At 43.2% G+C, this 26,147-nt stretch overlaps 1 protein-coding gene across 7 annotated transcripts in view; it reads left to right on the plus strand.

The window, feature by feature from the left end:
• Positions 1-26,147, plus strand: part of FHIT (fragile histidine triad diadenosine triphosphatase) — a 1,117,930-nt gene that overhangs the window by 23,360 nt on the left and 1,068,423 nt on the right. The window contains exon 1 of one of the 7 annotated variants that reach the window (XM_075005821.1): positions 12,156-12,222. The exons of the other annotated variants lie outside the window; for them this stretch is intronic. The gene's annotated coding sequence lies outside the window, so the exon portion shown is untranslated. Of the gene's footprint in view, positions 1-12,155; positions 12,223-26,147 lie in introns of those variants that run through there. 7 annotated transcript variants of the gene reach the window in all.

The following is a 26,147-nucleotide window of genomic DNA, read 5'->3' on the forward strand; positions in this document are numbered from 1 at the left end:
TAGACATTTAAGTTGAACCTCACATAGGCTGTGCCTACACAGCCCCCTCCCTTCTGGAATGGACATGGTAATGAGCAATGGGGAATATTCAAATGAGGTGCAGATTTAAATTTCTTGGACCTCATTTGCATAGTCCCACAAGATACTTAAATCTGTCTCATTTGACTATTCCCCTTTGCTCATTACCATGCTCCTTACAGAAGGGAGGGGGCTGTGTAGATGTGGTCATAGTGTCTTTAAAAAGTTTCCATGCAGCCTTTGAGGACTTCATTTTTGGCATTATGTTAGATTATTAAAAATGGCATTTTAAGTAAAGTGTGTTGCATTTATTGTATAAACATAGCAAATGCAAATATTTGTAAATGAGAAAGTATTTCTAGTAGTAGTATTTCCTGGTTTCTAGTAGTAGTATTTCCTGTTCGAGCACCACCGTTTCCTTTTATAAAGTAGCATGTAAATTTTGAATATAGGAGAGTTGTGTATAGATCACGTTCTTCACTGTTTAAGGCAATCTGCCACAAATAAGAGCATGTTTTTGAACACAGAGGAAGTAGATGAGACCTTTAGAATGAGCATTACTCATTCAGTCCTTGTGCATTGTGTATTTATATTGCTTCCCTTCTGACTACAACGTGATAGTGCTATAAATTGAATGATAGAGTAGAGATTGTTAAGGTTCAAGTGTTCACTTTGTTTACAGTGTGTATAATATAACTTTGTGAAATTTAAAGAGAATGCTGAAGAATGCACACAAAGCAGTCAATTATGAATAATACTGAAGACAGAAAAATCAGAAAAAATATTTGTAGTGTAGTGTTCAAATGGCTTCTCAAACACTTTCTATTCATATAAATCCTGATCAGAAGACTAATGAATATTAATGTATGAGATCAGAGAAAATTTTGAAAATCTAAGTAACCAGCAATTACATTTTTAAGATTTATGTAATGGACAAGATTTTAATTACACAAAAACATGTCTCTTTCTCGTCACTCACTTAGGCCTGTTGAATATTTTCTGTGATGGATTTTTTTATACTGAACTACAAATAAATATAATTACCTAATGTAAACAAAACAGTACTATAATGCATGCAGCATATCAAAACCTAGTATATATAAAACAGTATAGGATATACATTCACAAGTCTAATAATGAATCAGAAATTATTTTTAATATTTAAAAGTTTATAGACTGAGGTATTAATTCTGCTACTAAAATTGCGTATTTTTGGTGATTATCTGGGACAGATGAGAATTTAAGTAGATTATACAAAACACTTCTTAAAAAGCAGGTGTATTAAATTAAGTATTTTGAGTCAGGTATTATGTGTAGGCTGTGTCTACACTAGCTCCCAACTTCAAAGGGAGCATGGTAAGTAGGGTGTCGGGAGATTACTAATGAAGTGCTGCTGTGCACATGCAGCACTTCATTAAGCTAATTCTTCCTCGCGGCAACTTCGAAGTGGCAAACTTCGAAGTACCCGTGGGTTAGCCGCTGCTACGTGCAAGCCGACACTTCGAAGTGTGCCACTTTGAAGTTGCCACAGGGGAGAATTAGCTCAATGAAGTACTCCATGTGCACCGCAGCACTTCATTAGTAATCTCCCGACACCCTACTGACCATGCTCCCTTCGAAGTCGAGAGGTAGTATAGACACAGCCATAGTTCAGTAGTTGGAAGTATTCAGTTATACATGCTTAAGTGAAAACTCAATTCCTTTTTAGATGGTTGCAGTGGAGAGTGACTCCACACAAATTTAACAAGAACAGAGACAAAGCTGTGCTAGTCTATATACTATCAAAACAAAAAAGCAGTCAAGTAGCATTTTGTCAAGTAGCAGTTGAGTAGAATCTTAGTTTCAAATATGAGATTAATAAAGTTTTCATAACACAAAAATGATGTTAACAAAAGTAAAAATTGTAACATCTTTTAAAATTTGTTTTCTGGTTGGAAACAATGTTGGAATTCAAAGTATATTGATCTAAATTTCTTCTAAATTGATCTAAATTTCTTCACACATCTTAAAAACTATGTCTACATCTACACTATGAGATAAATTTGCAGTTAGCTCAATACTACCATGTGACTGTCTTCATGACTTTAAAGTGCTACTTGACAGCTTTTTTGTTTTAAATTTAACAAGAGAAATAAAATGTTGGTTTTCCAACAGAACAACAAGGGACAGGTGTTATCCTCGAGCATATTAAATTCAGTGGGTACTTTTTACTATTTAAAATACTTAATAGTCTTTCCAGAGGTTTTATCTGGCATTGCTTGGGTCCTTGTGGGCAGGGGATTGGGGGTGGAAGAGTCAGAGCAGGGGATTAGGAGGTGTGGGGGAGCTCAGGGTAGGGGGCTCAGGAATCAGGGTAACAGTTGGGGGCTATAGGAATCAGGGCTGGGTTTTTTTTAAGTGTGTAGGGGGCTTAGGGCAGCCACAAGGCTGGCTGGAGCTGTGCTGCCCCACTGGCAGCTGCTCCCCATGTCAGGGGAGGTGGGAGGATAGGGAAAGTCGGTGGCTGGGACTGTGCTGTCTAGTTCCAGGTGGTGGCTGCAGCCATGACAGTGGCTGCTTCACGGTGAGAGCGGGTGGAGTGGCTGCAGCAATGGGGGCCTTGCTGGCCAGGCCCAGCCATCTGCTGCTCCCTGAGGCCATCTGAGACTGTACTCTCTGGAGCAGGCCACTGTAATAGGTCTTGTGCCTGCTGGCTAGTGGCTGCTTCTTGGGGAAGTGGCAGAGGTTGTGCGGCTAGCCACTCTTTTGCTGGTCTGCCCACCTGCCTGTGGTCACACTGCAGTATAACTGTTAGCTGTGCTTGCTGCTCCTCTGTAGCATAACTGTCCTTGCTGTCAGACCTCTCCCTTTCCATATAAGGAGAAACAGTCTGATTCCAGGCATATCCCATTATCCTGGCACAACCACACACTGACCCAGTTTTAAGTTATGATAAGAGGAAGCTGCATACCAATTTGGTGGTCCTCCTTACCATTTAGGAGGAGTTCTTAAACGAACAAACACTCTCAGACATACACAAAAAGTTTCTAAAATATAGATTTTTAACTCCTCGGGGTGTTGAATTCTGTTTAGTTACCATTTGTATCATAAGCCTACCAAGTCTGACAGCAGCCCTGTAGATAGTATCAAAAGGTATTGTTCTTGCAAGTAGTTTAGGAAAGATTTGGCAGTGCTTTGTCATGGTTGAAATGGCACTTTCATTTCAAATTTCTATTTTTGCTAAAAGGAGTGTTAGTGAATTCTCAGTTTTTGAGGCAGAGAAACAAGATGTAATGCAAGAGAAAATATTTTTCAGAGGTTGTAGAATAGTGGCTGCAGGGCATGTTAAAAACCCTCTCTTTTAGCTGAGGGAGTAGTACTTATGCTTATTCCCAGTAAGTTCCCTGTGTGACTTTTGCTTGGCCAAGATGTTGTCCTTATTGAATAGGCCACTTTCTAGGCAAATGCTTTGAACCCCCACAGAAGCCATGTTTTCCTTTAATAAAAAATTGAAGAAAGGTAATGGAATCTTTTAGTCCTTTATGTCTGCAGAGCTAATATTCCAAATGTCAACTGATTGTTCAGTGGTGTAGTGCTGCTCACCTATATATGTGGTTAGGCCAATATTTCTGCGGCAGTGCCAAAAAGAAATCCCTGTTTTGCAGCTGCTGTTGAAAACCCAATTGATAAAAATAGAAAAAATGCTTAAAATAAGTATTGATATCAGCAATCAGTTATAAAAAAATAAAAATTGAATTCTGCTATGCCCGATTGTAGGAATTGAAGAATAACTGGAATGAAATTAGGGGAAAAGGGAAACGGAAAGCATGAAACACATCAAGTTAAAGTTGTAACTTACTAGCAAAGTGACCTGGTGTTACTTGGGTAGTTAAATGAAATAATGTTTTTTCCTGTTTGGAAAATAAAAGGAAAAATTATACAGTTTATGCAAATAATTGGAGGCTTACTGGATGGGGGAGTTGCAAGGAGGCAGCAGAGCTCCCCCTGAATGGGTGGAGGTTGGGTTAGAGGGGCACTTCTCTCTCCCAGCAGGGTGGAAAGCTCTGTCTCCTTGTGGCCACTGTTTTGCTGTTGTGGCTGCCCCCAGTGGTCACTCTGTTGTATTGCTGCTTCCTGCTCTAACTGCTTTCATGGTGAGTCTAATATATGTCCTGTCAGTGCCTGTCCTTACCATGTTCTGGGAAATCCTGGGATTTCAGTCATTACTCACTTTCCAGGCACAACCAAACCCTGACCTTAGTTTACGTTAGGGTAAGAGGAAGCTGTACACCAATTTTTGTAGTTGTAGCTCTTATGGTTTAAGAAAAGTTCTTGAGCAAATGTACCACCAAAAACACACACACACAAATACATAATAGATTAAGTAGGAAGCTTAAAAGTCACGGTTATCAATGTCTTGCCCTTAATTACTTGTATTATAAACAAATGCACATTAGTATTATTATGTGGGTAGAAATGTACGCTCAGTCGTAATGGAAAGAAAGCCTCTGAGATTAACCAGTGCAGTTGGAATAAAGCTGATTTTTTTTTCAAGTAAATTTTATCACTCCTGTTTTTGTATATTTTATAATACAGTCTTCCTTATGTTTTTGTGTAGTAATAAATCCAGTCATGCCTATATTCCATTGTAATATAACAAAAAGTAAGTGAGTAACAGGGAATTACTTTCATATGAAAAAATGTGCTGTAGAGGAATGATTTCTTTTATAATGAGTTTGAATTTTGTTGCTTTATTTATTTTAACTTAATCCCCCTCATCCCAAATGAGAGTGTTACTTCAAAAAGTAAAGAATATATTTGATGCTAGAACACATTCAAGTGTTCTAGTCGTAAAGAACTTGATACCTGTGGCGGAAATCTATATTTTTCTGACAATCACCTGAAGACTCCTGCAAATCTTTAATGGTATGTGTGGGCTTAGAAGTAAATTCTTCTAATATTGTCGCAATCCAAATAGTATCTAATGGCTTTTGGATTTCCACTGAATCAAATTTCTGAAGTTGAAAGAATGGTTGATATTCTGTTTTAAAGTGACTGCATGTTTGACCCTGTTCAGCTATAGTAGTGTCATCACAGAAGTATCTCATTGCTGTATGTTTTTGGATGCTGACAAGCAGAACAAGTTGATTTAGCTTACTTTGCTCAGCTGTCATATGGAACAGCTTTCAGATTTTTATTAGGTGAATGAAATTGGAAAAGTTTTTTTTCCTTCCTTGGCTATCACCATAACTAAAAAAATCAACTATCATTGTTAGGGCAAATGCATCTCCAAAAGTTGATAGAAAAGTCCTCCCATTTCTAGCAAGTATAACCCAAATCTGCAGAAAGGGATCTAGGGATCATAGGGGACCACAAGCTAAAGATTAGTAAACAGTATGATGCTGTTACCAAAAAAAAGAAATCGGGCAGAGGCTCCAATATCATTCTGGGATGCATTAACAGGAGTGTTGTAAGCAAGACAAGAAATAATTTTTTTACTCAGTGCTGATTATGCCACAAATGGAGTATTGTTTCCAGTTCTGGGTATCACATTTCAGGTAAGATGTGGAAAAACTGAATAAGGTCAAGTGAAGAGCAACAAAAATGGCTAAAGGTAAAAAAAAAAACAAAAAACAAAAAAAAACATGACTTACGGGGGGATGACTGAAAGAATGGGTTTATTCAGTTTGGAAGAAAGGAGACTGAAATGGGACATAAAATGGTTTTCAAGGAAAAGGGAGAAAAATTACTCTCCTTCGCTTCTGAAGACAGGGCAAGAAGCAATGGGCTTAAATTGCATCAAGGGAGGTTTTGGTTGATATTAGCAAAGAATTCCTAACTGTTAGCATGGTTAAGCTCTGGAATAAATTGCCTAGGGAAGTTGTAGAACCTACATACAGTAACCTCTTTCATATCCAGCAGCCCCAGTACTAAGAAGTTGCCGGATATTCATATATTCTGGATAATAAAGAGGTATACCTAGCAACACATAACACTGAAGGAAAACAAGATTAGATATTAAGAAACAAACAAACAATGTATGCAGAGTACTTTACTTACCAACAACAGTAGTATTGTATACTGTAAAATTTTAGTGTATTTGCTGTATTTCTTTGTATAGTAAACCCTGAGCGATTTCGAGTTGAGCTTAACTCTCATGAACGTGAGTTAAGTGTCGCTCAGAATCCCGCGCCCCTGGTCCTGGCTCAACCGCCCCCCCACTGCCACGTGGCCCCAATTCAAGCTCCCCCAGTCCCGGTCACCTCCTGTGCAGGGCTGTGGCTCCGCCCCCACTTCTATGCCCAGCTCTGGCTCCAGCTCACTGCCCCTTGTGCGCTGCTCCAGTTCAAACTCCCTTGGCCCCAGTTCAACCCCGCCCCACTGGCTCAGCACCCGATCATGGCTCCTTCTCACCACCCTGTGCATGGATCTAGCTCAAGTGCCCCCACCTCCCCCTGGCATGCATCTCTGGCTTATCTCCCACCCCCTCACAGCCCTACCCCACACCAGTCTTAACCCCCTTGTCCCCGTCCCATGGCACCAGCCCATCACCAAGTGTAACCCTCCCCAACTGCCCCCCCCAGTCCAGGACTTACCTTTCAAAAGGAGCTCCAGGTGCTCCTGCTGCGTCCCTGGCTGTAGAACGTGTTGTCCCAGACTTAGGCAAAATTCAGGTTACCTGAAGGTGTGTGGGAACGGAACCCTTGTGTGATTTGAGGGATTACTGTATTTACTTTCACTGTTCTGTATTTATGGAAAACATACCTGAAATTTACTTATGGTTAAAATGCTGGTTATTTGAGAGTTCTGGATGATAGAATGTCAGTTAAGACAGAGTGTACTGTAATTGGAAATATTCAAGAGCAGGTTAACTAAACACCTTTGAGGGATAATCTAGGTGGTGCTCAATCCTCTTCTTCAGGGGGACTGACTCGATGACTTCTCAAGGTCCTTTACAATTCTAGTGTTCCAGTAATCTGTGATTCTGATAAACTCAGTTTAGTGAAAGCACTGCAAATGCTAGAGAAAAGCCCATGGATTACACAAAATGCTCATTTGGAGAGAAGGGCTTCGTCTTTATAGTAACTAAATGACGTATGGCATATATGTAGAGTAGTGGTGGTCAGGGACTCTCTTCTGAGGGAGACGGAGGCACCCATCTGTCACCCTGACATTTCATCTCGGGAGGTGTGCTGCCTGCCGGGGGCCTGTATCTGAGACATTATGGAGGCGTTGTTGAGGATTATCGAGCCCTCTGACTACTATCCCATGCTTCTCATCTAAGTGGGCACTAATGATACTGTGAGGTGTGACACTGAGCAGGTCAAGAGTGACTTCTGGGCTCTGCGGGCACGGGTGAGGGAGTTTGGGGCGCAGGTGGTATTTTCCTCAATCCTGCCTGTCAGAGGTAGGGGCCCAGGCAGAGACAGGTGCATCCTAGAGGTGAATGCCTGGCTTCGAAGATGATGTCGTCAGGAAGGCTTTGGCTTCTTCGACCACAGGGTGCTATTCCAGGAAGGACTGCTAGGCAGAGATGGCATTCACCTTTCGAGGAGGGGAAAGTCCGTATTTGGACACAGACTGGCTAACCAAGTGAGGAAGGCTTTAAACTAGGTTTGATGGGGGCAGGGGAGCAAAGCCCACAGGTAAGTGGAGAACATGGAAACCTGGGAGATGGGTCAGAAATGGGAGGGAGCGTGGGCAGCAATGTGAGAGTAAAAAGAGGGTCAAGGCAAAAAAGGAAGGCAAGATCAAATCAATATCTTAGATGCCGATACACAAATGCAAGAGGTATGGGTAATAAGCAGGAAGAACTGGAAGTGCAAATAAATAAATACAACTATGACATCGTTGGCATCACAGAAACTTGGTGGGATAATGCATGTGATTGGTATGTTGGTATTGAAGGGTACAGCCTGCTTAGGAAGGATAGACAGGGAAGAAGAGGGGGAGGTGTTGCCTTATATATTAAAAATGTACACACTTGGACTGAGGTGGAGATGGATGTAGGAGATGGACGTGTTGAGAGTCTCTGGGTTAGACTAAGAGGGGTAAAAAACAAGGGTGATGTCCTGCTAGGAGTCTACTACTGGATGTCTACCCAAGTGGAAGAGGTGGATGAGGCTTTTTTTAAACAACTAACAAAGTCATGCAGGGCCCCGGATTTGGTGATGATGGGGGACTTCAACTATCCGAATATGCATTGGAAAACTAATACAGTGGGTCAGAGACTATCCAGTAAGTTCTTCGATTGAGTTGGAGACAATTTTTTATTCCAAAATGTTGAAAAAGCTGTTCTAGATTAGATTTTAACAAATAGGGAGAAATTGGTAGAGAACTTGAAAGTGGAAGGCAGCTTGGGTGAAAGTGATCATGAAATCAAAGAGTTCACAATTCTAAGGAGAGATAGAAGGGGAAACAGCAAAATAGAAATAATAGATTTCAGGAGGGCAGATTTTGGTAAACTCAGAGAGCTGGTAGGTAAGGTCCCATGGGAATCAAAACTGAGGGGAAAAACAGCTGAGGAGAGTTGGCAGCTTTTTAAAGGGACATTATTAAGGGCCCAAAAGCAAGCTATCTTGCTGCCTAGGAAAGATAGAAAATATGGCAAAAGACCACCTTGGCTTAACCAGGAGATCTTGCATGATCTCAAAATAAAAAAAGAATCATATAAAAAATGGAAACAAGGACAAATTACAAAGGATGAATATAGGCAAACAACACAAGAATGCAGGAGCAAGATTAGAAAGGCTAAGGCACAAAATGAGCTCAAACTAGCTACAAGCATAAAGGGAAACAAGAAGGCTTTTTACAAATACATTAGAAACAAGAGGAAGACCAGGGACAGGATAGGGCCATTGCTCAGTGAGGAGGGAGAAACAGTAACGGGGAACTTGGAAATGGCAGAGATGCTTAATGACTTCTTTGTTTCGGTCTTCACTGAGAAGTCTGATGAAGGAATGCCTAACGTAGTGAGTACTAGTGGGAAAGGGGTAGGATTGGAAGTTGAAATAAAAAAGAACAAGTTAAAAATCACTTAGAAAAATTAGATGTCTGCAAGTCACCAGGGCCTGATGAAATTTATCCTAGAATACTGAAGGAGCTGATAGAGGAGGTATCTGAGCCTCTATCTATCATCTTTGGAAAATCATGGGAGACAGAAGAGAGCCCAGAAAACTGGAAAAGGGCAAATATAGTGCTCATCTATAAAAAGAGGAACAAGAATAACCCAGGAAACTACAGGCCAGTCAGTTTAACTTCAGTGCCAGGAAAGATAATGGAGCAGGTAATTAAAGAAATCATCTGCAAGCACTTGGAAGGTGGTAAGGTAATAGGAAACAGCCAGCATGGGTTTGTAAAGAATAAATTATGTCCAACCAATCTGGTAGCTTTCTTTGATAGGATAACGAGCCTTGTGGATAGGGGAGAAGCGGTAGATGTGGTATACCTAGACTTTAGTAACGCATTTGGTACGGTCTTGCGTGATATTCTTATAAAAAACTATGCAAATACAATTTAGATGAGGCTACTATAAGGTGGGTGCATAACTGGCTGGATAACCGTACTCAGAGAGTAGTTCTTAATGGTTCTCATTCCTGCTGGAAAAGTATAACAAGTGGGGTTCCGCAGGGGTCTGTTTTAGGACAGGTCCTGTTCAATATCTTCATCAATGGTTTAGATATTTGCATAGAAAGTATGCTTATTATGTTTGCAGATGATACCAAGCTGGGAGGGGTTGCAACTGCTCTGGAGGATAGGGTCATAATTCAAAAGGATGTGGATAAATTGGAGAAATGGTCTGAGGTAAACAGGATGACGTTTAATAAGGACAAATGCAAAGTGCTCCACTTGGGAGGGGACAATCAGTTTCACACATACAGAATGGGAAAGGGCTGTCTAGGAATGAGTACAGCAGAAAGAGATGTAGCGGTTATAGTGGACCACAAGCTAAATATGAGTCAACAGTGTGATGCTGTTGCAAAAAAAAGCAAACATGATTTTGGGATGCATTAACAGGTGTGTTGTGAACAAGACACGAGAAGTCATTCTCCCGCTCTACTCTGCGCTGGTTAAGCCTCAGCGAGAGTATTGTGTCCAGTTCATGGCACCGCAGTTCAAGAAAGATGTGGAGAAGTTAGAGAGGGTCCAGAAAAGAGCGACAAGAATGATTAAAGGGCTAGAGAATGTGACCTATGAAGAAGGGCTGAAAGAACTGGGCTTGTTTAGTTTGGAAAAGAGAAGATTGAGGGGCGACATGATAGTGGTTTTCTGGTATCTAAAAGAGTGTCATAAGGAGGAGGGAGAAAACTTGTTCTTTTGGCCTCTGAGGACAGAACAAGAGACAATGGACTTAAACAGCAGCAAGGGAGGTTTAGGTTGGACATTAGGAAAAAGTTCCTAACTGTCAGGGTGCTCAAACAGTGGAATAAATTGCCAAGGGCAGTTGTGGAATCTCCATTGCTGGAGATATTTAAGAACAGGTTAGATAGATGTCTGTCAAGGATGGTTTAGACAGTACTTGGTCCTGCCATGAAGGCAGGGTGCTGGACTCGATGGCCTCTCAAGGTCCCTTCCAGTCCTAGTATTCTATGATTCTGTGATATATCTTTGTCTTTAGGCAGCTTAGTTGATGTGTCTTATAGTCCAGGAGAGGCCAGGGATGCTGGCATTTTATGTTCTTCATTGAGTGATGACTAAATTCTTAGCAGATGAAGAGTGAACTTTTATGAAGATTTGGAAATGTGCTACTTAAATTGTACAGCAGTAAATTTTGCACTCTCTCTGTCATGTCATGCCATAACTTATGCATAGAGCACTGGCTAGTTCCATGAATAGAATGAGGCCAGGGAATGGCCTTGTGTGCTACTTTCATTTCATGTCCCACTGGCTTGACTGCTTCTCTGGCCATGACAATGATTCATTTCATTCTGACTTCTGATTCTTACAATGTGATTTGCTTAGACACACATTGTGTTGTGTACAATTATTTTATTTAATGTTTTTTCTCTTAAAAGTGAAAGAAATATGATTCAGTAGTCATTCTAGTCATGTATTTAAAATCACTTAGTAGAATAAAATTCCCAAGTACTGTAACTGTCAAATTCCTTTATCTAATTTATGAATTAGAGGCAAAGGAATCAACAAAACCACTCCATTTAGTGTCATTAGATTAGCTATTGTAGAAACCACAGAAAGTATATAATCCTTTCTGTTCACTTGAATTTGGTTATTAAGCTTTGATGGAACTTTCACTTAACCAAATGCTTTTGATTACAACAATAAACTGGTTAACTCTTTGCTTTCCTGTATTAAATACGGAAGTTTCAATAGATGCCTACCTCATTGGTCCTTACACTTATTGTGGCAATGGCTTGCTTAAACAGAAGGTGTGGATTAGAGTGAGGGGCATCTTTTTCCCTTAAAGTTCCTAAAGCAACTTCCTACAAAAGCCCTTGTTTTTACATTTGAAATTTGAGGCTACAAATTGTTAACACATAAATAACTTCTTAAAATATATTTTTGCAGTTTTTGATTGCAAAAACATCAGTAGTAAAAACAAATGAATAATTCAAATCTTTATTTGGAAAATATGATTCTAGACTTGCATAGTATCACTGTGGCTGAATATAAAAGTCTCAAATTAAGGGGTTGTATTGTACTGAAAAGGAAATGCAACTGTCATTATAGTGGTCTTATTTGCTTCACAATAATATAGACTCAGAGAAGGGCCTTGTCCTATTATTATGTACGTACATATTGATTTTAAGCATATATAGTTCTAATGACTTCAGCAGCGCTGTTCAAGTGTTCTGAGATGAAGCATATATGATATGATATGATGTTTCCAGGATCCATCTTAAATTCATAGCAAAAATTCCATGCACTTTAAGAGGAAAGGATCTGAGCCCGTAGGTTTTTTGTTTGAAGCATTTCTTTTGTACATTGAGACACACAAACTGTTTTATTTGCATTATATCATATTAGTTGTACAAATGTGACTAATATTTTATTAACAGCTTTCAATTAAATCAGTGTAATTCTTTTAGTTATAATTCTTTGTCATAGTAAGCCCATTACTTCTTGTTGTGTCTTGAATGATTAAGGGGAACAATTTATTTCTGTCCACATTATCCTCAGACGTATCCCTTGTCATTCAGGTGCCCTCAGCCCGCAGCTGCGCCACCTTGAGCCAGGCTTCCCCCAACCTCTTCAAGATACCCTCCAGTAAGTGTGCAGTGCATTGCATACCCCAGGGCAGGGGGAAGGTCACCCACCTCTGCCATGGCCCGAGGCAGCCCAGGCACACAGGCGACAGCCCAACCCCAGCTGTCCCACCTGGAGCGTGCCCCTGGCATGTGGGCAGGGCTGCAGGTGAAACCCAACACCTACCAAGCTGCATGTGTGTACAGGGGGGCCCAGGAAGCACCAGGCTGTGCCCATATCACCTGCCACTCGAACGGGGACTCCTGTTAGCCTGGATGACCCTCCTTGCCTGCTATCCCATTGCCCTGCCATTGTCAGCAGCATCTACAAGGCATCGTGGAGGCCACGTGTGGCATGGGCCACTGTGCAGCGAATGCATGTCATCGCTATGGGGACATCCCTGAGATATGCCTGTTCCATGGCTTGGGGTCGGGGGCAGCTGCTCACAGAGGGTGGGGGACATGGAAACCAGGGCCAGGATGGGGGACTGATGTGCTGCCGCTTCTCTCTCTTCCGTTCCATTTCTTACAGGTGAGCTATCTGAGGGCTGGGAGAGCTCTAATGCAGCCCCAGGACTGGCTAGCCCTGTTCAGCCTGCTGGGCTGCAGAATCCAGGAGGGAAGGCCAAGAGCGCAAGACAACCCCCACCACTGGCATTTGGGCAGTCCCATGGCCATGGATGGGAGGACAAGGCTGCCCCTACACAGATGCCCTCTGCCACCAGAGCACCCTGGTGGAGCAGCAGCTGGTGGTAGATGAGGCTGATGTGGTCTGGCAGCAGGACGTGGGCAGAGGTGGTAGACATGCTGCAAACTGTCTGCACAGTCCTAGTTGAGGTCCCGGCCCAGCCACCTGCCCCTGCAGCCGCCCCCCGGCCCCGGCCCCCACCCCCCATGACCCCGAGGCCCTCACTGCCCAGCTGCCACCCAACCTTACCCCTTCATCCTCTGGGGCCTTGCAGCCTGGATCCTGGCCAGCGTGAGACCTGCTGAGGCAGCCCCCCAACCCCGTAGAGGCAGAGCCCATGCTACCCCTGCCTCCTCATACTCCCAGTCCCAGCCATGCCACTATGGAGACCCTGCACCCAGAGCAGGAGGGGTTTCCACAGCCACCAGGGCTTGCAGCCCTCCACCCTTCACTGGAATAATGCCCCCCTGTCCCTGGCCACCACATCCGGGTTGAGATGCCCTGCCATTCCAAACCCCCATGTATATAGTTACCGTGCTTCATAAATGCACATAGTTAAATTCACATTTTTTATTTTTCCAAAGTTTCTCTTGTTTAGGAAAATTTATTGGTTGCAGCACCCCCCTTGCCCCTGTTGTTGAGGGGAAAGGGTGATGGGTGGGAGTGGCCTTCAAGGGGTGCCCAGCTGAGGGTCACTCTGGTCAGTGGGCAAAACTTTCCCGATTGCAGAGCCCATCGCGGTGGACCTGGCTGTTGGGGGCCACGGTGGGCTGCTCATATTCAGGGCCAGCGTCAGCCATCCAGCCCTGAGGGAAGATCTCCTTCAAGTGCTGTCACCATGGGTACTCCATGGTAGGTGTTGAGCTCACCCAGCACCACAGCATGGAGATCTTCCATAGCAGTCCTGAGTTGGGCTGTGCTCACAAGGTGGCACAGCTGGGGGCTGAGGGCACCTCAGTGACAAGGGATATGTCTGAGGATAATGTGGAGAGAAATAAATTGTTCCCCTTAATCACTCAAGACAGAGCAAGAAGTAAGGGGCTTACTATGACAAAGAATTATAACTGAAAGAATGCACCCCTGCTCTTCTCAGTTGCTTCTTTACTGCCCTTTGCTGCACACATTATAATGGCTTTCCTCTCACTGCTGAACCTGTAGACAGAATTAGGTTTAGTTAGCTTCTACTTTGTTTTTTTTTGTACATAGTTATTTCTTTATATGCGTTTACTCCACTGTAGTTTTTTTAAAAAAACAGTTGTTTCAGTTCGAGCTTCTTGACATGGAGCTTGTCACAAAAACAAAAATAAAACAAAAAAAACAACCTAAAAAAATCAGCCTGTCAACTAAAACAAAGAAGAAATAAAAGATCAACATACAGTTGATAAGATGTCTTCCGGGAGGCTTTAAAAAATGCCTCAAGTGCCTGAATCCCATGCTGGCTTCTGATGGACACTCAGAATGTGTCCGTTGCCATGGGGAATCACACATCCCCAAAGATGCTCTGACTGTAAAAGTTAACAGCCAGAGCAAGAAAGGAAAGGGAGCTTTGACTTAAAATGCTCCTGTTTGACAAGGCATTCAGCCTCAAATGGAGCTGCTGCCGGTGGGAAGCGTCCATCAAGGGCTCTCTCCCATCGGTGCTAGGGACTCAGTCCCTTTCAAAATAATCCCCCATGCCTGGATCAGAATCAGAGACAAACCAGGTACCTCAGGCATTCAGTCCAAGCCTAAGCCTGAAACGTTAGCCTCCTGAAAATTAAAGAGCGGCACTTCAAACCCCATGGTGCCGGCTGATCCTGAAGCAGCGCTGCAGCTGGGACCAGTACTGGCAGACTCATTGGGAGCTGCCCTGTCCTCTGTGCAGGAGGCACTGCTAGAGATTCTACTGGCACTGGTGGCTGATCAACGTATGTTACCATGTTCCCCCTTGGCACCAGGGAAACTGTTACTGAGTGCTCAACAGTAGCAGCACTCACTCGTGGCACCAAGAAAGTGTAGGGCTAAAACAGACAAGCTCTCCCTGCTGACAACGATAGCCCTAGCTCTGTAATCTGATCAGAGGGAAAGATCCACTACACCCCTCAGCTTTGCATTTCACAGAGGTATTGTGGACTATCACTAGCAGTGCTACAGATCACCTCACTACTGGCAAGATGATTTGTACAGAGACCAGTCACCTGCAAGAGCTAGTCAATTTCATGAAAGCCATCCATTTCCATATTCTGCTAGATTCAACAGATATTTTCATTACAGAAACATCCTTTCTTTGAGACACTCATCCCCAAATATTTCTCAGGCACTGTTTTACTACCATAACTGTCGTCACCGTCACTACCCATATGAATCACATGGTTCTGGGTCGCAAATGCATGCAGCACCCTGTTATATTAGGTGTTCTAGGAGCTACTCACAGCCATGTTCCACTGGACAACAATATCATTCATCCTCTCCCTTGCCAGCCTTTGTATCCAGAGTGAGTGAGAAGGAATTATATAATTCACAACTACTGGATGATATGGAGTTGCTACTTCCCGCCCAGCCTCGCTACTGGCTGAATCTGCTATCTCACATACTGATGCCCTTTCACCCATCCATCAAACTTCTCCAGACGATCTTAAACAATTTCAAAATCTATTCAGAAGAGTGGCAGTCAGCCAAGAAATCATGCTGACTGAATGACCAGAGAAACAGCATAAACTTAAAGAATCTACACCCTCCTACTGCAGCAAGAGTAGTTGTTCCCTTGGATGAAGCTATACCAGAGGGAGCAGACAATGTCTGGAAAAATCCAGCCACAGCTTCCCCAATCAACAAGTGAGCTGTAAGAAAGTACTTTGTCCCAGCTAAGACCAAGGACTTTTTATTTCAGAATCTGCAGCGTAACTCCTTAATAGTAGACGCTGCCAATCATAGAGCAAGGTCCTTACTATACAAGAATACCATTGCTGGTAAAGAACACAAGAGATTGGAGTTATTTGACAGGAGGACATACTCTTCTGCTACCCTGCAACTACGTATAACCAATTACTCAGCCTTACTAGACATTCATGATTTCAACAACAACTCCAAGCCCTCTGAGTTGATACCTTATCTACGTGAAGACAAATGATCCACTCTGAAAGCTACAATCCAAGAAGGCAACACTGCAACGAAGACATCATTGCAGATGGCATTGGATTCTGCTTACACGGCAGCTAAACCATAGCTACAGCAATCACCATGTGAAGATCATCATGGCAACAGGCATGTAGAAAGAGCTCCAAGCCAAAGTTGAAGATCTGCCATTCGACGAACAGAAATTATTTGCAACAAACACGAATGAAACCCTTCATTCCAGCAAAGATACAAGAACCACCTTACATACCTTGGGAATGTATTCTTCCCCATTCAGGAAGCAAAGATACACCCCATACCAACTGTACAATACCAGCCATTTACCAGACACTCTTACAGGCAATAAGATTTCAATACCAACAAAACAAGAAACTAGAAATGTAAAGCTCTAAACAACCACTCTGCCCTTCCACCAGCCTCAAAGCAGCAGGTTTGAAGCTATGGTCGAGAGCTCATTGAACCTCCCACACTCACCAGTGCAGAATGAATAAATATTCCATCATCACCTGTATCACTTTTACCATCAGTGGACATCAATAACCACAGACAAATGGGTCCTAGACATTATTGCCCAGGGGTACACTATCCCTCTTCTTTCTAGTCTCCCAACATCCCCATCTAGGGACTCCTCCCATGAGAATTTGGTATGGCTCGAAGTGCTACATCTCTTGCAAATTGGGGCCATATAATAGGTTCCAAAACAACATCAGGGCAGGGGGTTCTATTCAAACTACTTTCTGACACAGAAGAAGATGGGGGACTGGAGACCCATGCTAGACTTATAGTGATTGAACAAGTACATTCTCAAATGGCATTTCAAAATGACCATGCTATCCACTACAATCTCTTCACTGTATGAGGGGGATCTGCTGGGTATGAACAACACCCTGGCAGATGCTTTAAGTCACCACTTCTCTCTGGAGCACAACTGGGAGCTCCACCATGAGTTGACCAAGCAGCTCTTTCAGATGTGGAGACAACGTGCAATAGACCTATTGGTAATGCAAGAGAACACCAAGTGCACTCATTACTGCTCCAGAGTAGGCAATGGGCACAAGTCTCTAGGTGATGCTTTTTTCCTCTCCTGGAGTACTCACTTCCCATATGCATTCCCACCTATTCCCCTGATGGCCAAGGGCCTCAGGAAAATTCAGACAGATGGAGCACCCATTATCCTCATTTCTCCAGCATGGCCCAGACAGATCTGGTTTCCCTTATTCTATCACCTGTCTCATCATCATCCTTACCTGCTTCCCTCCCATCCAGACCTGCTCTCACAGAACAACGGTGCCATAGTCCACCCCAGACTGCTAACCCTCCATCTGATTTCTCTGTGGATCCCAGAACATGCACAACACTACTCCCAGCAAGTGAGGGATGTGTTCCTACAGAGCAAATGATAATCAACTTGAAAACTTTATCTCTCAAAGTGGGAGCGATTGTCGGCCTATTGCTTTGAAAGAGGTAGACAGCTGACAGAAGCCCCACAGCATGTGGTCCTGGACTGTATACTCTACCTAAAAGAGAATTCCCTGTCACTGTCCTCACTTTGTATTCACCTTTCAGCAATCTCAACCTTTCACCCTCCTATAGAAGGCTTCTCAGTTCTCACTCATCCGATTGTAAAAAGATTCTGTAAAAAGATGCCTCCTCGCAGACCTACACCTCTGGCCTGGGACTTAGAACTGGTCCTTCACACACTCATGGGACCCCCTTTGAACCACCTGCCCACCGAGCCTTCCTAGCTGACCCAGAGCCCCTTTGAACCAGTGGCCATGTGCTCTTTGGCCATGCTAACAACGAAAACACTATTTCTAGTAGCAATAATATCAGCTCGAAGAGTTAGCGAGCTAACAGCTCTGACTGATTCTCCACCTTATACAGCCTTCCACAAAAACAAGGTGGTACTATGCCCACATCCCACATTTGTACCAAAAGTGTGCTCACAATTCCATATTAATGAGCCTATAATATTACCTACTTTCTATTGTAAACCGCATGCTTGCCACATGGAAGCCAAACTACACACTGTGAACGTCAGGAGGATTCTATCCTTTTACATAGGTAGAACTCAGTCATTCAGGGAATCACAGAAGTTATTTCTATCCATAGCAGAGAGATCAAAGTGACTGCCTCTATCAGCCCAAGGCATCTCAAGACTTATATCTACATGTATCGTGCATTGTTATTCCACTCAAAACAGACCATTACTAGCATTTCCAAAAGCACACTCTACAAGATCTATAGCAACATCTATAGCTTTTTTAAAGGGAGTGCCTTTGCAGGACATTGGTCGAGCAGCTATATGGTCCTCTAACCACACATTAATGACTCACTATGCACTGCAATCCCACACAGGGACATGGCAGTAGGTCAGGCAGAACTGTCCACAGTAGATGCGTCGAATAAAAGCTCACCATCCAATTAGAGGGGTATTACTCTCCATTCACCTACTGTGGAGCACCCATGGGGACAGTACTTGAAGAAAAAGAAGTTACTCACCTTGTGTTGTAACTATGGTTCTTTGAGGTGTGCGTCCCTGTGGGAGCTCCACATCCTGCTTGCCTCCCCTGATCTAGTGCAGTAGCTATAGTTAGGGCGTCAACAAAGCAACTGAGGATAGCGGGGTTGCATGTGTTACTCTAGTGTTGCGAATGGCACATGCCAGGGTGGCACGACCACAGCCCCTCTCAGGAGTGCTATGAAAGATCTCTGTGTTGTGGTGCTGGTTGAGGGCTGAAAAATCCATATTTTTTACAAGAAAATAAAAAGGTATAACAAACGAGCTAGCTAACTGAACAAATTTAATTCAAAGCTAATGTCTCTCTCACCACATGCTTCAGCAGTCTTGGTGGCTGGATTCCTTTCAGGCAGGACCCATCCACCTGTTAAGTTCCTTGATCTTCAGGTGGTGTTGATGTCATGAGTAGAAAGAAAGAGAATAGTATTTGAGAGTATCTGCTCCCTCCTTATAGTTCTCATTTCTTTGAAAACAATCTCCAGGCTGAGAGGAGATGACACCCTGCTGGTGCCATCTGTCTCATGTAATCAATCCCCCACCAGGCTGGTAGGGGAGGGTGTATGGGGGAAGGGATGGGGCCTGTGGTGTGGGGTCTGCTGTGTGGTGGGAGTTGCCCAGGGTCCTGTACCTGTGGCATGGTGGGGTGGGAGTGTTGCCACAGGCCCTGCACGCCCTTCGGGATGGCCCTGGGCATTAGTTTGTTAATTTTATTTGTGAGGAACTGATTTATGTCTATTTTTGCAAACTTGGAATATGTCTGTTATACAGTAGAATTTTGCAACACAGTGTTGCCGCACCTGTGAAGACAAAAATAATCTGCAAAATGAGTTTTCAAATAATACCCTCTCAAAGTATACATTATATGAAATGTACAAAACAACTATCAGTCTTGTAAAAGGGGTAAACATAAAGGGGTACGTATTCTCACAGCATTACTACCTGAAACTTATCCAGCACATTAGAGAATCCAATAAAAGTTCTTCTTTGAGTGGTCCCTGTGAGTGCTCCATGTCAGGTGTTGGGCCTGCCCTGGCACTGCAGTTCAGAGATTTTCAAGTCATAGTTAGCTGAACCACGCATGTGCAGGAGCATGCCGGGCTCTTTGTGTGTTTTTGGTTGTGTGTGCAATCCGGTCTAAGCCAATTCCTCTCATCTGCCAAAGGCTGCAGACGGACTTCGCTTGTGCTCCACGCACACCTGAAACAAAAGTTAAAAATCGTCTGTAGTTTCTTACCTTTTTCCAGCATTTTGAGAGTTTCTTTATGGTATATAATTTTAAAAAAATAAAAAATTAAAAAAAAAGGGGGATAAAGAAGGGGGAAAGGTGGAATTCTTCATAAGTTAAAACTTATCTGCAAGTTGCTTAAGAATGGTTCTTATTGACTGTTAATGATCATTTACAGCTGCTAAGTACTGTTAACTACTGTTTGCTATTCAAAAGCGCACGAAGAGCCCGGGGCGCTCCTGCACATGCGTGGTCCAGGAAGAATAGTAAAATGCCAAAATGGACCCTTCAGAAGTACTTTAGTGACCTGAACGTCCAAAAGGAATTCTACAAAATGTAGAAACATTGGCGTATTACTAAGGATGAATACCAAAGAGTAGCACAAGCATTCAGGATCAAAATCAGAAAGGCAAAGCTTTACAAGTAGCTTGGGAAGATAGGCAGTACCATGAGGTTCTATAAATACATTAGGAGGAAGAGAAAGTCACAAGAAAGTGTAGGCCCATTATTTAGCAAGAATGGAGAGCTAACCATGGATGGCATCAAGAAGTCTGGAGTTTAATTCCTATTTTGCTTCAGCTTCACTAAAAAGGTCACTTGTGACCAGATGAGTAACACAATCAATATTAAGAAACAAAGGGGGAGGAACTAGCCAGGATAGGGAAAGAACAGGTTACAATCTTTAGGTAAATTAGATATATTCAGTGGTGCAGGGCCTGATGAAATTTGCCGTAGGATATAGGCTGTAGGCACAACTGGTTGAAAAACTGTACTCTTAGGACTTCTTGTACTCTTAGTAGTTATCAGTTGCTTCCAATCAAAGTGGAAGGACGTATCTAGTGGGATCGTACATGGATTTGCCTTGGGTCCTGTACTGTTCAGTATTTTCATTAATGACATGGATAATGTAATGGAGACAATGCTTATAAAATTTGTAGAAAACATCATATGAGGAGGGGTGCAAGCAGCTAGAAGGACCAGATTAAAGTGACTTAACAAACTGGATAATTGACACTGAATTCAGCAAGATGACCTTCAGTAAAGATGTGCAAAGTACTGCACTTAGGAAGGAAAAATCAAATATACCACTACAAAATCAGAAATAACTGGTTAGGTAATAGTGCTGCATAAAAGAAACTAAAGATTAAAATGGATCACAAATTGAATATGAGTCAACCATGTGTTGCAGCTGCAAAAAAGGTCACTATTCGGACTGACAGAAGAGTTGTATGTAAGATGAGATATAGTTAACCCACTCAAAACTGGTGAGGCCTCAGTTGGAGTTTTATGTCTAATTCTGGTCACCACATTTCAGTCAAAATATGGATTAATTGGAGAGAATCCAGAGAAAAGTGACAAAAGCTTTAGAAAATCTGACCTAGGAGGAACGGTTTAAAAGTAAGGGACTGATTCATTGTGAGCAAACAAGACTGAGGAAGGGCATGATAGCACTATTTAAATAATGTTAATGGCTGTTATAAGTAGGTCAGTGATCTATTGTTCACTATGTCCTTTGAAAGTAGGACAAGAAATAGTCATCTTACTCTGCCTTAGAGAGATTTAGGTTAAATATTAGGAATGATATTATAACTATTAGGGAAATTAAGTAGTGGAGTAAGGTTCTAAAGGAGATCGTGGACCCCTGTCACTGGAGTTTTTTAAAAAAACACATTAGACAGATATGCCAGGAGTTGTCTAGATACTTGTTTCCACTTCAGTTAGGGATCCTGGACTAGAGGATCTTTCAAGGGCACTTCCAGCCAGGGTTGGATTAAGATATGCTGAGGTCTTCAAATATGTCAAGTTTAAGAGGCCGCATAGCATTACCGAACATGTAAATTAGTAATTTTTTTTGTATTTAGCGGTCCTTCGTAATCTGAGACCCTAAGATGTATGTTACTTACATTGTGTGCCAACCCAGCTCTGCTTGTAGCATCTCATTTCTGTGATTCTGTGTCTGGGTTTTGGTTTTCCAGTGACACAACATGTATTTACAATCAGTGGAGAAACAGGAATCCATATGCCCAGGATTATTGTATTTTTCTTCTGCAAGATTTACACAAGCATATCATGAGAGCATTTAAGAATCTTTTCTAAGATGGAAATTTGCTATTATTTGAGAGAATGAGCCTATCATTTGCCAGCACATCTCAGTAAATGTGCTCTAAGAGCTGCGACTGTATATATTCAATAAATTTGTTCTTGTACTTGAATGAACATTTTATTTTATTTATTGCATATTAAAATCAGTAGCAAAATCCCCCTTAACGTACTGTCATGTTCTGGTGCATTACAGTAGGCAACAGTACAGAGAATATCTCTTCTATAGTTAAAATGTTCTGCTCTTCTTTGAGTAGTGTCCCCGTGGGCGCTCCACTGTGGATGTCAGTGTGTCGTCACACTGACACTCAGAGATTCTTCCATAGCCATGGTTTCCCATGCCATGCATGCACAGAAATGCCTCCCAGCGCTTTCTGGTGTGTATGCAGCTGAACAAGGGCACTCCGCAAGTCCTGGTGAAGCAGTACTGACTCCTACATATGGTACAACCGTCGTCATCCTCTAAGGTGGCATTGCCTATGGATGAGACCATCATGGACCCAGCGATGACCCTGTGGCAAACTCCAGTGTCCATTGCCCCCACCAGCAGATGGGCTGACAAGAAATATTTTGTTGCATCCAAGGATGCTGAGTTCCCGTTCATTCATCCATCTCTTAACTCTCTAGCAGTGCATGTGGTTTGCAACAAAGCAAAGTCCTTCAGGTCCACACCTCAAGACAAAAATAGCAAGAAATGGGACATTATGAGCCAGAAAGCGTATTCCTCCAGCACCATTCTCTTCTGGACCACCAATTATATGGTCATGTTGGCAGATTATGAATTTCGAAACTATTCTAAGCTTCAGGAACTCATCCCAGTGCTACTGGAACACATGTGCCAGACACTGTCTGGTGTCATTAAAGAGGGCCATACCATTGCCAACACGGCTGTGTAGTCAGCCCTGGACATAGCTGACATGGCGCCACGCTTCACCACCTTGGTGGTAGTCATGCACCTTACCTCCTGGCTTATTCCTTTGGGGTGCCAAAAGAGCTCCAATGCAAGTTTGAAGACCTTCCATTCGACTGCCAGCATCTTTTTGCTGATAAAACTGATGTCTGTCATTACATGAAAGATTCTAGGACAATGCTGTGCACCTTAGGGATATATACACCCCTGGCCAAATGGGCTTGGTACTCCCCATTCCTATGGCCTTGGGACCAGTATCAACAGTCCCAGCAGCAACCCTGATTCCAACAGCAACAACAGACACAGAATGCAGCACTGTCGTTAGAGCAGGTAACATTGGACCCAACAGCCCTCAGCGTCCCACCCTCCACTCTGAACGCAGGAGTTAGGAGGGTGTGGTCAAGGGTCTGATCCATCATTGCCAGCAAGGCACCACACAACCATCCCGTCACTCTTTCCTCCCCTTTTAGCATCAGTGGGCGGCCGTCACCACAGTCAGTCAGTCTTAGAACTGGTGGTGAAAGGATACTCTATCTACTTCACCTCTCCACTCCCTACCTGCTCCCCTACCCTGTCCCTCTTCAGGCACTCTTCTCATGAGAATCTCCTTGACCAGGTGGTCCAACATTTCCTCAGTTGGGGGTGGTGAAGCCTGTTCCTGAGGAATTCCGGGGCAAGGGGTTCTATTCCATCTACTTCCTCACTCAGAAGAAGAGTGGGGTATGGAGACCTATTTTGGACCTCAAATGACTCAACAAGTATGTTCTTACCAAATGTTTTGGGATGGTGACTCTTGATATCATTATCCTGGCCCTGGACAAGAACAACTGGCTTTCAGCTCTTGACCTATAGGATACGTATTTCTGTATTACCATCCATCCGGTTCACAGATGTTTCCTCCATTTCACGATAGGGTGCTCCCACTACCAATATTGGGCCCTCCTGTTGGGGCTTCCATAGCACCACAAGTGTGCAAACGAGCCCCTATTGTGACTCAGAAAATTCCCATCCCAGTTCAAACCACGTGTTAATGTGCTGAATTTGAATATAAAAGACAGCTCGGCTGTGTCCCTTTCAACAGTGGACAGAAAGAATGTTCGGAACTAACATTCATATTCAAATTCAACATATCAACACATGATTTGAACAGGGACAGCAATTACCTGCCTGATTATAAAGACTCTTTCACATGCTTTGATGTTTGACCTAACACTTACTTCCCCACCCCACACACACCTCTCTCTGCTCTTCTATCTGATTTGCCAACAATTATAACAATTTTTGGACCTCCGTGCTTTATATATTGAATCTCTTCTGGTACAGCTGTAGATCTGAAGAAGTGGGTCTGTCCCGCAACAGCTCATCACCTAATAAATTTTGTTAGTCTTTAAAGTTCTACATGACTGCTTTTTTGTTTTGATAGAATACAGACTAATACGACTATATCTCTGTTACTGTTCCTCACTAATTGCCACAGGAACTGGAATTGAAATTCAAGCAGTCAGCAGTAGACGGGAATCGACATGCAAATCTTATCTTTATAAATGGTAGCGGTTTTCTGACTGTATGGTCTGCCACCATTCTATGCCTCCTCATACCACACTCTTCCCTGTCCTTTTGGACTACCTCCTGTACCTGTGTGATTCAGGCGTTAGCCTCAGCACAGTCCGGGTGCATGCTGCGACCATAGCAACATTTCACCAATCTGAAAAGGGGCTGTCACTCCTGGCCCATCCTATGACCAAACTTTTTTTAACGGACCTTCAGAATACCTTTCCTGTCAGTCTGCCCCCTGGTTCCCATGTGCATCACTGCCTTAATGAAGCTGCCCTTTGAGCCCTTCGTGATGTGCTCCTGGCTTCATGTGTCTGTGGAGGTCTCATTTCTTGTGGTGTTCATGTTGGACAGACATGTTGGGGAGCTGGCCACCCTAATGGCGAAGCCTCCCTACACTGCCTTTACCAAAGATAGTTACCTGGTGGACTCATCCCACATTCCTGCCCAAGGTTCCCTTGCCGTTTCACATTAATGAGCCAATTCACAAACCTGCATTTTTTCTGAAGCCGCACTCTGAACGAGTGCACATGGCATGGCATACATTGGATATCCATCAGGCATTAGCCTTCTACAATGGCTGTACAAAGCTGTGGCACAAGTCTCCCTGGCTTTTCCCATCCTTTGGAGAAAGTCCAAAGGCCTGCCTTTTTCATCCCAAAGACTTTTGAAGTGGGTTTCCTCTACATCCACAATTGTTACGCACTTCACCATACAGAGCTGCCAGGCACTGTCAAGGCTCATTCAGTGTGGGCCGTGTCTTCCACTACCACCTTTCTCAAGAACCTACCTCTCACGGACGTTTGTAAGACGTACACATGGTCTTCCAGTAACACATTTGCTTGGCATTAGGCTCTCTCGTCTAACTTTGCATCTTTTATTCAAGTGGGCCAAGCTGTGTTGTCTACTTTGGTAGTGACTGAGCACCAAACCCACCTCCATTCTGTGACTACTGCTTTATAGTCACCCAGAGTAGAGCACTCATGGGGACACTACTCAAAGAAGAAGAGGAAGTTACTCACCTTGGCTACATCTACACTAGCCCAAATCTTCAAAATGGCCATGCAAATGGCCATTTCAAAGATTATGAATGAGGTGCTGAAATATATATTCGGTGCTTCATTAGCATGCCAGTGGCTCTTCAAAATTGCCGGTTTTTGCTGCTGCACAGCCTGTCCAAACAGGGGTCCTTTTTGAAAGGACCCCTCCACCTTTGAAATCCCCTTATTCCTCTCTGCTCATAGGAATCAAGCGATCTGGGTTGGGTTGATGAGTTGACTACCGAAAGAAAATTACAGCTAACACAAATGCTATCCATTGGAACATGGAACGTCTGAACACTGTGGGCAACTGGAAAATTAGAGCTGCTTCAGAAGGAAATGGAGAGATACTGATGCAATATACTGGGACTGGCAGAGATGCGTTGGACGGCATCAGGAGAGATATGAAGTTGCGAAGTCATTTGGTCAGGAAACTAAACAAAGCATGAAGCAGGAATTTGATTCCTTCTTAACAAAACAGCTAGAAGAGCATTATTAGGATATAAACTGGTGAGTGCAAGAATGATGGTAGTGAGATTCGAAGCAAAACCCTTCAACATTTGTCATTCAGGTATATGCACCCATGTCGGACAGTACGAAGGAAGAGGTTGAGCTGTTCTATAAAGACTTGACAAAGACGCTTGAGGAAATACCGAAGAAAGATGTGTTGATCATTGGAGGAGATTGGAACGCGAAGGTTGGAACAGATAATGAAGGTTGGGAAAGAGTCATGGGAAGGTTTGAATATGGAGAAAGAAACGAACAAGGTGAGAACCTGCTAGAGTTTGCTACAGA

This window comes from Carettochelys insculpta, chromosome 11 (assembly GCF_033958435.1).
Source record: "Carettochelys insculpta isolate YL-2023 chromosome 11, ASM3395843v1, whole genome shotgun sequence".
Lineage (NCBI taxonomy): Eukaryota > Metazoa > Chordata > Testudines > Carettochelyidae > Carettochelys > Carettochelys insculpta.